The sequence below is a fragment of the Anastrepha ludens genome, chromosome 3 (assembly GCF_028408465.1).
Source record: "Anastrepha ludens isolate Willacy chromosome 3, idAnaLude1.1, whole genome shotgun sequence".
Classification (NCBI taxonomy): domain Eukaryota; kingdom Metazoa; phylum Arthropoda; class Insecta; order Diptera; family Tephritidae; genus Anastrepha; species Anastrepha ludens.
The window spans coordinates 21,588,336-21,600,794 of record NC_071499.1 but is presented as its reverse complement, the minus strand read 5'-3'; the positions used below and the strand labels follow the sequence as shown (position 1 = coordinate 21,600,794).

General features: G+C 39.5%; 1 protein-coding gene and 1 pseudogene across 1 annotated transcript in view; both read left to right on the top strand.

The window, feature by feature from the left end:
* Positions 1-12,459, top strand: part of LOC128856593 (uncharacterized) — a 72,539-nt gene that overhangs the window by 8,290 nt on the left and 51,790 nt on the right. The gene's annotated exons all lie outside the window — the stretch shown is intronic.
* Positions 2,981-4,070, top strand: LOC128857132 (keratin, type I cytoskeletal 9-like; annotated as a pseudogene).

Below are 12,459 nucleotides of genomic sequence, written 5' to 3'. Positions count from 1 at the left end.
AGCTGCATGATCCCCTACTCTCCCATGACCTGTAAGGGTTGCAGTGGGGCGTGAAATATTTGGCCGACAACATCCGAACAGATCATTCGTCCTTTGGATTTCTTTACTTTTCCTTTACTTTTTTGCCGTTCAAAAAGCATCTCACACGTCACCAAACGTCTCTCGATATCCCTTTCCTACATTTGATGTGGTACCCAGTTACCTGCTTTCTGGACCATTGCATGAGCATGCACACGTTTACCGACAGCTGATCTGTCAACATCCAACTCTTTAGACATATAATCAAGAGTTCGACATGCGTCTGCATCCAATAATTGTTGTAGTTGAGTATCTTCGAATTTTTTCAGTACTCATTCGCGATCTTTATCACTCACGACTCATAAAGAAAGTGCCAAAAATGTCGATAAAATCACAGAAATAGTCGAAGTTGACCAGCGTGTTAGTAGTCGCAACATCGGCCAGGAGCTGAATATCGCCCATAAAACAGTTTTAAACCGTTTGCGCAAAGCTGCATTCAAAAAGAAGCGCGATGCACCGATTAACACCAAAAAAAAAACACGATGGATCGAGTCTTCATCTGTGAAGCCTTGACCAAAAGGAATGGACATATTTCTTAAACGGATGGTGACTGGGGATGACAAATGGGTCACGTACGACAATATTGTACGAAAACCATCAAAAGCATCATAAAGCAGCTGAAACGGTGGCCAATCCAAGACTAAGACCAGGAATGGGCTACTGTGTATTTGGTTGGACTTGAAAGGAATCATTTGTAATGAGTTGCTTTTGTGTGGCCAAACACGTAAATTCAGATCTCTACTGTCAACAACTGGGCCGTTTGAAGCCAGCGATTGACCAGAAACGGCCAGAATTGGCCAACAGAAGAGGTGTTGTGTTCCATCAGGACAAGACAAGGCCACATACGTCTGTAGTGATTCGCCAAATACTCCGGGCGCTTGGTTGGGAAGTTTTAATGCATCCACCATATAGTCCGCACCTAGCAGCTTTTTCTCTCACTGTAAAACTTCCTGAGCGATAGGTGTTTGGTATCAAGAGAAGATTGTGAAAATCGATTACTAGAGTTTTGCGCCAATAAGGCCCAAAACTTCTACGAGAGAGGAATTATGAAGCTACTTAAAACAAAATAATAATTGGCGCGTACACTTCAGGAGCTCCTCCTCCTATTTGTGCTGTGCATCTTGATGTCGTTGCACAAATGGAGGGACCACCTATAGTTTTAAGCCGACTCCGAACGGCAGATGGTTTTTTATTAGGAGCTTTTTTATATGGCAGAAATACACTCGCATTGCCTGCCGAGGTGCGACCGCTATTAGAAAAAACTTTTTCTTCATTTTGGTGTTTCACAGAGTTTCGAACTTACGTCTTCCTATGTCAACCCATTTGGCTAAAGCGGTCACATATACCTTTAAAATGGCAACCAATTATATAACAAAACGGATTTCAAATAATGGATTTATTTTTCTGCTTGATCAAAGTTTTCTTCTCAAGAGTAGACCACCAGACCAGAACTCAATAGGTCATGATTGGTCTTACAATAATTGTATAAAGCCAGTGAGCTATCTTCAGGGGATAGACCCCATTTTAAACCTACTGGAGGAGTAGAGTGCTGTAGCAGCCTTCTTTACTCTATCTTGAACGTTCACTAGAAACATTTCTTATCTAGGATTAATCTGCTTAACACGCATTAAATTCTTGTAGAACCTCCAAATACTGGCTAGCCTTGAAGAGAAGTTCTACATGAACTAGAAAAAATCGAAAAACTATCTGTCAATGACAATTCACTAAACTATTATTCCATTTACGTCGTTCAAATTCGCTTTATCAATGAAGTGGAAGGAAAATTTTAAAATTCTTCACACATCAACTGCAACTAATTTTAAATTCCTTTCATCACTTTTTATACTATGCCACGTACCTGTGTGTGTGTGTAAATATACGCCAGCTCCAATAATTATTGGATTAAAACTTAGGAGCTTCCAATACACAATTGAATAGTATTTTTCTCCACAATTGACATGCATCATTGGCTTTGACATAGAAAAGGTCAGCTCTCTGGCAACCTTCTAAGAATAGCACAGAAAAAATAAATTGTATGAACAAAAAAATCGAATGCTAGTTTTTGTTTGAGGTGGAAAACATTTCAATTGTCGTTTATACGAAAGCTATGTTGCCTTGATAACGGGAAAACAGCAGAATCCTTGAAGCGTACAAGGCAACAGACGCGAAGTAAGTTGTATGTACGAGTACTAGTACGACGACATTTGTACACAATGGGGGACTACAGGGCGTATACGTGCTTCCTACACATTTTTACATTTTCTCATTATTTTTGCGCTTGCACTGAATCATCAATCATTGCGCATATTTAAAAACAATTATGCTGTTAAATTGTAACAAAGTGAAGGTGAGCTCGACTCATTTACTTATTGATTTTATGAACTTCTAAAAAAAGTTGAGGTGCATGTACGAGTAGTAGTGTGAAAGGGACTGAACTTCAGGAGTGAATTTTACACGGGAAGATGATTAATTTTTCCAAGTTATAATTTGTGGTAGTAATTGGACCAATAGTAATAAGAGTAATGAGAGTGCACCTACCAAATGTGAAAATTGTTGGCCCTATTTTGATTTCAATTTGTGGTGTGCGTCTGGATGTTTCTCTACAAACGAAAGCCGTAAGCCGAATGCAGTTTTTTTTCAGTACACAGAAGATCCTAAAAATGCCTCAAAGTCTCATAAATGGTGAGCTTTTATTAGAATTTGTTGATCACACTTATTTAGAAATTACTTAGTAATGTAAATAGTGTTTAAAATCGATTAAATGAATTCTGATAACTCGCAAAATTTGACGAAAATTTCCATGCTTTAACGATCTGCAACAAACGATCTGCGACAAACAAACGATTCGAACAACAAACCGTAGGAGTTCGTCGCTGAAGCTAAATAAACAATTCGTCAGAAAATGCGTCTATTTTTGGTATTTTCTTGCGCTTTGGCCGCAGTCGCTCATGCCAACCCACAAGGTTATAATTATGGCACTGGCATCTCGGGCTGTAGCTCGTCGGGCAACAGTTTGCAAAGCGGGAGAGGTTTCGTGGGTGGACTCACTGGACTTGGTGGACTAGGTGGCTTAAGCGTCCCCAGTAGCCACGAAAGCTTTGGCAGCGCCAACAGCAGTAGTGCAATTTTTGGTGGCTTCTAGAGCGGTGGTATTGGCGGCAACTTTTTGGACGCAGTGCTGGTGTTGATGGTATCCAAAGTGGTAGCACTCATGGCAGCTTTGGTCACAGTGTCGGTGCAGGTAGCTTCGATAGCAGTAGCGGCATAGGCGGCGGTTTTAGCGTCATTCGTGGTGGTATTCACGGTGGTGGCGCTTCCAGTGGTTTCGGCGGACAACACCAGCAAACAGGCGGTTTCGAAGCACCACTTGTGCACAAACGATTTCTCACCATTTCTGCACCGGAAGATCATGATTCACTAGAGCAAAGCAAACAGTATATTATTGGACGTCCGCAAAACAACTATCGTGTGATCTTCATTATGTGGCGCCATCTTCAAGTGCAGTTAATCTAAAACTCTCAGCTGAATACGCGCCAAAGGAAGAGAATACCGTTATTTATGTGCTGTCCAAAAAGGATTCTACACTCGAGGTAAACGACATCGCTTCACCCCCACCCACCGTGTCAGCCAAACTAGAAGAATTCTTCATCAAATAAAAGACCGAAGAGGAGCGGCATCATGCACAACAACAAATTCAAGCCGAACATGAGAAAATCGAAGGCACATCCGAGCATGTCGACGGCGGTATTGGACAACAACAATCGGTTGTTGGCATACTGGATGGCGGCGTTGGTGGTTTTGGTGATGCTGGCAGTCGGGGAGTTGGTGGTGGAATCCGCGGTGGTGTTGGTGCTAGCAGCTATGCTTCGGGAAGTGGTGCTGGCATTGGTGGTAGCTTGGTTGGTGCTTCCAGCTCAAGCTTTGGTGTTGGCCAAAGTGGCTCGAGCGGTGCGAAATCTCCCACTTACCTGGCACCTTCCAAACGAGTGTAAAAGTAGACAATTTGCCATTTTTCCGATAATGATTGTTGAGCGAATTTGAATTTGCAACACGAAACTTGAAAAACAATTTGCAAACATTTGTATTTGTAAAAATTACTGTAACGAAATAAAGATGCTTCAAAGTCAAGCAGCCGTTTTGTTCTGTGAATATTTCTTAAGCTATTATATTAATATTATTTGGTTCACGAAATTTCTCTGCATTACCCTTCGTATAATGAGTCCTTCTCATCACTTTAATAAAAAAATTAATGAAAGTTTGAGTTTAGTAGTTGAAAGAACTTAACTAAACTCTCTCAGAAAATATTAAAAGCAACTGGAAATTTTAACTTTTATCAGTGATTTGATGGGTGTAAAAGGTTATTAGTCTTAAAACTTACATACGAGGTATGTTCAAAAAATATCGCGAATTTTGAATTTTCGCAGGTTATGTATTCGACTTTCGGTTTTTGTACTCAAGTCTCTCACTCATGCCGACGAGTTCGACCATTTTGAATGTTCAGTTAATTCTTGATAGCTGCTTTGCTTGCACGTGTTTCGGCTCGTCTTCGATTTTTACCTATTCAAAAAGATGGATCAAAGAAAGTGTATCAAATTTTGTGTGAACAAAATTAAGTGCGCGGATGCATTCCGAATATTGACTGTGTCATACGGAGAAGCTACTTTGGATCAATGCAACGTTTATCGGTAGTACAAAATGTTCTAAGAAGGTCGAGAAGATGTGAACGACGTAAAGCGTGCCGGACGCCCGAGCACTTCAACAACGAACTTCAAATTAATAATTTTGTTAATTCTCTGAATAGAATCTTAGACCTCATATTTGTAAGTGATAACATAAACTACGAGATCAATGAATGTTTGAATTCCATAACTCCTAAAGGTGAGCATCATCTACCCTTAATTGTCAAAATCGACTTTTACTGTTTTGCTACTATTGCGTCTGATGTCAGGCTATCATTCAATTATTCTTTATGCGATTTTGTCAATTTCAATGACTTATTACTGGAGATTAATTGGGATAATTTATTTGCTGAACTTGACACATCTAGTATATTAGTTTTTCTGCTTTTAAGTCTATTTTGTCTAAACTCTGCTTAGATAACATTCCGCTTAGAAAGAAAAAGCCCTATAAATTGCCCTGGTATTCTAAGTCTTTGAAAAGGCTTAAACATCTTAAAAATAATTATTTCAAGAAGTTTAAATCTACAAAGAATCATTTGTACTTCGTTAAATATAAGCAAGCGTTAAAGGATTTCAACGATTTAAATAAATCTCTCTATAACAGCTATATTACCAATATAGAGTTAAACATTAAAGCAAATCCCAAAATCTTCTGGAAATACAATACATAAAATCTAGAAGGAGTAGCGCCAGTGTTCCCACTGGTATGTTTTTCGATAATAGCCAAGCGCGAAGCCCAACTGAAACTGCAAACTTGTTTGCTGAATTTTTTAAATCTAATTTTGTTGACGACGAACTTGATCGCCCATCCGAATTTTCTTCTGACTTAGATTATGCCCTGAACTTTGGAGGTCTTTGCCTCTCTTCTGAGGATATTAGTAACGCTTTAATTAAATTGAAATCATCCTCTCAAACTGATGCTGATGGACTTTCAGCAGTTTTGATAAAAAATTGTCCGGCCTTCGTCTATCTCCTGAAAATTATTTTCAACAAATCTTTATCGTCGGGGTGTTTCATTGACGCATGGAAACTCTCTTTCATTACGCCCTTCTTTAAGAGTGGCAATAAAAATTACGTTAGAAATTATAGGCCTATCTCTAAGTTGTCAATTATTTCCAAAATTTTTGAGCACGCGGTCCATGCAAAGCTGAGTTTTGCCGTTAAATCTTTAATTTGTCCTAATCAGCATGGGTTTATTGCTAACAGATCTGCAGTATCTAATCTGGCTGTTTTTAGTGAATACTGCATTGATTCTTTCTCCGCTGGCTTCCAGGTCGACTGTATTTACACCGACTTTTCGAAAGCCTTCGACAAAGTTTCTCATAGAATCTTAATTAAAAAATTAGCTAGTCTTGGCTTTCATTCTACATTTCTGCAATGGATAAACTCTTATTTGTGCAATAGACGCTGTGTTGTAACAATTGATGGTATTTCATCAATCTCCTTTGCTGCCACCTCAGGTGTTCCGCAAGGAAGTATCTTGGGACCGTTTTTATTTGTGTTATTTATTAATGACATCAAAAGTTGTTTCACATTTGCTAAATTTTTGCTTTATGCTGATGACCTTAAGATCTTCTCAGCGATCAAGACGCAAGAGGATGCCATTAAACTTCAAGCCGATATGAATAGGCTTTACTTGTGGTGCCCAGTTACTCTATACATCTTTTGTTAGATCTCATTTAGAATATGCTGCTTTTATTTGGAGACCTTGTAGTCAGCAAGCTATCAATATAATCGAACGTGTGCAAAAAATATTTCTCAATTTTATTGATCCCATGCCATTATATTCTGCTCGTCTCATGCTTATAAGTCTCAAGTCCTTAGAGATTCGTAGGTCTATACTGTGTCTGTCTTTTACTCATAATATTATTACTGGAGTAATTGATTGTCCCTACTTGTTGGAAAGGATTCGATTTAATGTTCCCCAGCGATCTCTTAGGAACTTCTACCCTTATTATGAGGGAAACTTTAAAACTACGTATGCCAGTAATGCTCCCATTACTCGTGCTTTACGGGAATTAAATGCCGTTCATAATGATGTTCTTCTTGATTTCTCGCTTTCAAGAACAGCATTTTTAAATCTTTTGAACTCTATAATATAGTTAATTAGTAGCTAGTATAGTTTTTAAATACATGTAATATATTTGTAGTTTAATCTAAGCAACTTTTGTATCATAGTCTGTAAGGATTGTAATTCATAGACTTAAATAAATAAATAAATACAATAAATAAAATAAAAAATTGATGAAGTGGAGAAAACGATATTGGCCAATTCGCGAATCACCGTTAGAGAAGTTGTGAGGACCGAGACATATCGATTGGCTCGTGCCATTCGATTTTTTTCAATGATTTGGGCATGAGACGGGTCGCCGCAAAATTCGTACCAAAACTAAGATAACACTTAGAAATTTTTTCTTCGTTGAAGTAGCTTATAGAAGCTCCTTCTACAATTATTGTGCCCAGCACCAACTTTAATTTGTTTGTAAAAGGAACAATGGTTGTCTTGCTATAATTAATAGATCATTCTTCAGCACGATAATAGTCTGATTTGATTGACGTACATACGATTAAAGTCCCACACCACGACTTTGGCCATAGGTTTTTGCTGCTGTCTGCTCCAGTTTTATTAGGAGATCATCAATGAGCAAAGACCACAGAAGTGGTTACAAAACCCTTCCTTGTGTACAGCCTTTCATTGCCTTGACTGAGACAGTTTCAACCCCTAGAGTTGAGCTAATTATTCTGCTTCTGCCAAGCATCGTTTTCACCCACCCTACAGTCGGTGCTTTCATTAAGATATGTTGGTGCACGCTTTTTATAGATACGCCTGCGAAATTTTCTTAGAAGCATACAGCAGATGATGAAAAAAATATCTTCACCACTCATGATTCGATCAATCAATCGAATACATCCTTTGCTCATATTTCTCCCCATTTCCTAGGAAAAGCATGAAAAGCTGCTGTATTCAGTATATTCTCCATCGGGTACTTAACTCACTGCGTCTGCTTTCTGCTGGGTCGATTGAAGAGCTAATCGATTTCGTTAAAATTTCATGGACTTATTGACCCACTCCAGTAGGTACAATGAAATTACTGCAATGTTGCAGAAAACCCCATTGGCAATATTGTAGAATTTTTTAAAAACAAATATTGTGAAATATTTTCGCAACAACAAATATCGAGCGTAAAGTTGTGTTTGTTCAGTTCTTGACCAATTATTCAGACAAGTCAAGAGAATAGAATCCCATTAGAAAGTGCAACTTAAATTTGGTAGCTCATATCAATAGTTTCATAGCTTAGTTTCGTATAACAAAAACAAAAGAAAAAAAAACAACAAACAATATATATTTTATGAATGCCAAAGACGCCCAAAGCAGCAAGCATTTGCACTCGCATGAAATATTTACAATTTACGTAGTACAAGAGCCTTCACATGTCTTCTGTTATGTGTTGTATGTATGTATATGTGTCGTATGTGCATGTGTTTGTGCGTATGTATGCGTATAGTTTTTCTTGTGAGGTTTTGAGTTCCAAAAAGTTACAAATTTATGCTTTTAGGTAAATCGTGCTTTGCCACACAACAAAATACGATTTTCGTTGGAATAGCCTATTTACTTTGAGTGTGCATGTGTGTGTGTGTGTTTGTGTGTGAGTGAGAGTGTCGTAACAAACTAGAACAATGCGTATTAACAACATTGAGCAACACGAGCTTACATGCTTTGGTGCAAGTGCATACAAGCACATGTATGTATGTATGTATGTGTTGTACAGTATAAAAGTTTGACGAGTTTGGGCCCAAACTTCATCCTTCATCGTTTTTTTTTTTTTGTTGCCCAATTTTTCCTCCAAAAATATGTGACCCAGTTTGCGCAGACTCTGAGTGCTTTTGGTTTTTGAGATTAAGATTTATGAGATTGGGTTACGTGGCACTGAGGGCTCGCCGTCATTAGTGGGGTTGACAAAAGCGGACATTTTTTTTTGTAAATTTTCAATTAAAAAGAAGGAGGCATCAGACACACAGAATCCAGTTATCTGGGGCTAATAGTGGGCTGTCGGGACCATCTTACATTAGTTTGCTCTCAAACGGATATTCGGGAGCTACCCAGAGGATACTTGAGCGAAGCTCGGAAGTTGTGAGCTGAAGAAGAATCGTCGTGGCCACTCCCAAGTGAACGGCAATCAGGGACTTTCCCCACTTGCGTGGACTTCTATACCCGGAACCATCCTCCAATCGCTCTTGCCAACAAGTTTTACTTCGGACTAAGTAGGCAATTCAGTAGTAAAATAGGCTCTTGACGAACAAAACTAGCACTCTACAAGACTCTCATCATGCCCGTCCTAACGTATTGCGCAAAAGCTTGGACGTTGACAACAGCCGATGAGGCGTCCCTTAGAGTGTTTGAGAAAAAGATTCTGCGCATGATTTTTGGATTTTTGCACGTTGCTGATGGTGACGGTGAGTATCACAGGCGATGGAACGATGAGCTGTATGAGCTTTACGACGACATAGACATAGCGCAGCGAATAAAGATCTAGCGGCCACGTTGACTGGGTCATGTCGTTCGAACGGATATAAACGCTCCGGCTCTGAAAGTACTCGATGCGGTACCAGCTGGTGGTAGCAGAGGAAGAGGAAGGCCTCCTCTGCGTTGAAAGATCAGGTGGAGAATGACTTAGCTTCACTTAGTGTACCCAACTGGAGCCGTTTAGCACGAGAAAGAAACGACCGGCGCGCTTTGTTAAACTCTTCCAAAATCGCGTAAGCGTTTATCGCGCCAATCAGGAAGAAGAAGAATAGGTTTGTTGGAAATCAAATCAACCATGGCGAGTTTTGGAAGGGGACTCTCTTTCAGATCATCGTCTAATCGAATTCCGACTTGGAAGTAATGCTATATCAATACCTTTTGGTAGAAATCCTTGAAATATGGACTGGTACAGGTAGGTGAGCTTGTAACAAAGCGGATACCAAACCTGAAAAACCCAAATCAATAATAATCAAAATAATTGAAGATGCTACTGAGGAATTAGAAGATATTTTAATCAATTGCTTTGGTGAACTGTGCCCACTCAGTGAAAGCAGACAAAGCGGTCCCTTGGTGGTACGCTGAGCTCTCGAAGTTTCGTGAACGATCCAGAAAACTACTTAATAAGGCCTTAAAAACTCAAACGAAAGAGGACTAGACCAATCGTCGACTTACACAGAGAGAATAAAAGAAAAAAGTGAGGCAAGCCAAACTTGAATCTTATAGAAATTTCTGTAGTAATGTCGAAGAAACGAGGCTAATAGCTAGACTTTGTGAGGTCCTTCATTTAAATCGCTCAATTAGGCTGGATTTTATGCAGAAACCCGACGGATCGTACATCAGTTCTAAATCGGACACGTTTAATGTTCTACTTGAAACCCATTCTCCGGGTAGTAGAACGCTTTTAGATTCGATGTGGTGCTAGCTGGTGGTAGCAAAGAAAGAGGAAGGCGTCCTTTGCATTGAAAGATCAGGTGGAGAAGGACTTGGCTACACTTGGTGTGTCCAACTGGCGCCGGTTAGCACGAGAAAGAAATTACTGGCGCGCTTTGTTAAGTTCGGCCAAAATCGTGTAAGCGGTTGTCTCGCCAATGAAGAAGAACAAGAACACTTTCGGAGGTAGGAAGCAGCAGTGACATTAACGGTAGTAATGGTGGAACCTCTTGTTTTCCTTTGAAAACTTTAAGTCACCTGGATCGGCAAATATTCAGTAATGCAAAAAAGGAGCAGACAAGCTGACTGAGACCCTGAAAAGGATATTTATGGCCTGTCTTGCTCTTGGTCACATACCATCGCATTGGCGACGCATAAAAGTAGTATTTATGGCGAAACCAGGAAAAGATAAAACTTGTAGACCAATCAGTTGGACATCGTTCTTGTCGGGAGATCTAGAACGAGTGGTCGAGAAACATATTCAAGTGAGGGCATTGCCGAGAAGTCTAGAAATCTAAACCTATCTAAAACTTAGTAGAAAAGAGGTTCGGTTGATGGTCGGTATTATTACACGACGAAACCCATCATCATCATCATCATAAATTCCTAGATGTCCGAATATCTTCCATTCGGATCTATTTTGCGAATGTTCTTAACTTGATTCCAGTTAAGCTGCATGGCGCGTGTTTCTGACTCCAGCGGTTGTCTCCAGGCGTTCGCTGGTCTTCCACGTCTGCGACTTCCTTGGGGGTTCCAGTTAATGGCGATTTGCCTGTCTTGCTTAGAGCAGGCGGATAGCACTAAGCATTTTCTCAGTGAGTGTCCTGTACTCGCTGCAGGTAATGCTACGAATTTTGGGTTCCGATGTCAAGGGAATAAGTAAAATTCGTTCTCTCACATTGGAGGAGTTGTTCAAATTTCCTAAAGAATCTGGAAAATACTCACAGGACTAGCTATTTCTGTCTCTGTCTCTATTCTATTCTATCTCTTTTTCTCTGACATTTCTCTCCTTTCCTCCTTGACTAACTGCTCTTTTATCTTCGCAATGTCCTTTTTAGCCTGAGTGTTTTAGTAGTTTCCAGGTCTCTCGCTGCTTCTTGGTTCGCCTTTTTCAAATTTCAGAAAGCTGATATGCCAAGCGCAAGCATAATCGGTTACAGCTTCCGCCAAACATTTACATACATACATGCACACACACCCACATACACACGAGAATTCAGTTAACATTTTATGTGTACAAGAACGAGTAGTTAAATATAAAATAAATTCTCTATAACTGCACGAGCAGTACATAAATCAGCCAAAAGTTTCGTCCTTCTGTCAAAAAAGTGCTTCATGCACTTCCTTCGCACACATACACACACATACATACATGTATGCATGTGAACAGACTTTCCTGCTTGCCAACTTTGCTTGCAGCAGTTACACCAACAACAGTAGAACAAAAACTAAACCAGTGACTTGTAGTTAGCAAAGAAATTTTTTTGTTTGTTGTTTTTGTTGCATGCGTTATTGGCAACAGTTGTTTTTATTTTGTGTGTTTCTGCTGCTTGTTGTATTATTTCGTAGTTCGCACTTTCAAGAATTTGCTACTTCCAAGGAATTTCACTTCTGCTCAGTTTAGTTCCATTTAGTTGAGCTGAGCTTCAAAGCTCTCTTCTCTACTTACACAAGTTCATGCAGCACACACACACACATACTGGTATTCTAGCATCAACACACACATGCACAATTAGTATTGAAGAATAACTAGGAAGGATGCGTTATATAAAAACTATGAGTTACTGCATAATCCCCGAAGAATAGCCTGCTTAATTATGCGTGTGGGATATTTGCAGTTGGACGTAGCGGTGTTTGGGGTGAGTTGTAGTGATTGTTTAACAGCACAGCTATGGCACGTGCTCTCGAAATTGCGCAAACAAAGTTAGCAAATGGATTGCTATGTATTTCGTAAATCGTTTTAGGAATAGTCCAGAACTAGTTCCGTTTGGGGTAGTAAAGCTGTGAGCTTAACTCGTATAATAAACAAATTTCGGCCGTAAATCAAAACAGTGTTGCTATTGAAAAGGACGGTTATACTAGCTTTCAGGACTAGTCCCAAACTAGTTCCGTTGGGAGAAGTAAAGCTGCGTGCTTAACTCGTATAATATAAAGTTTTAGGACGTAAATCGAAAAAGTGCCGTAATTGAAAAGGATTGTTATAGTGAGACTTCAGGACTAGTATAGAACTAGTTCCATTTGGAGTAG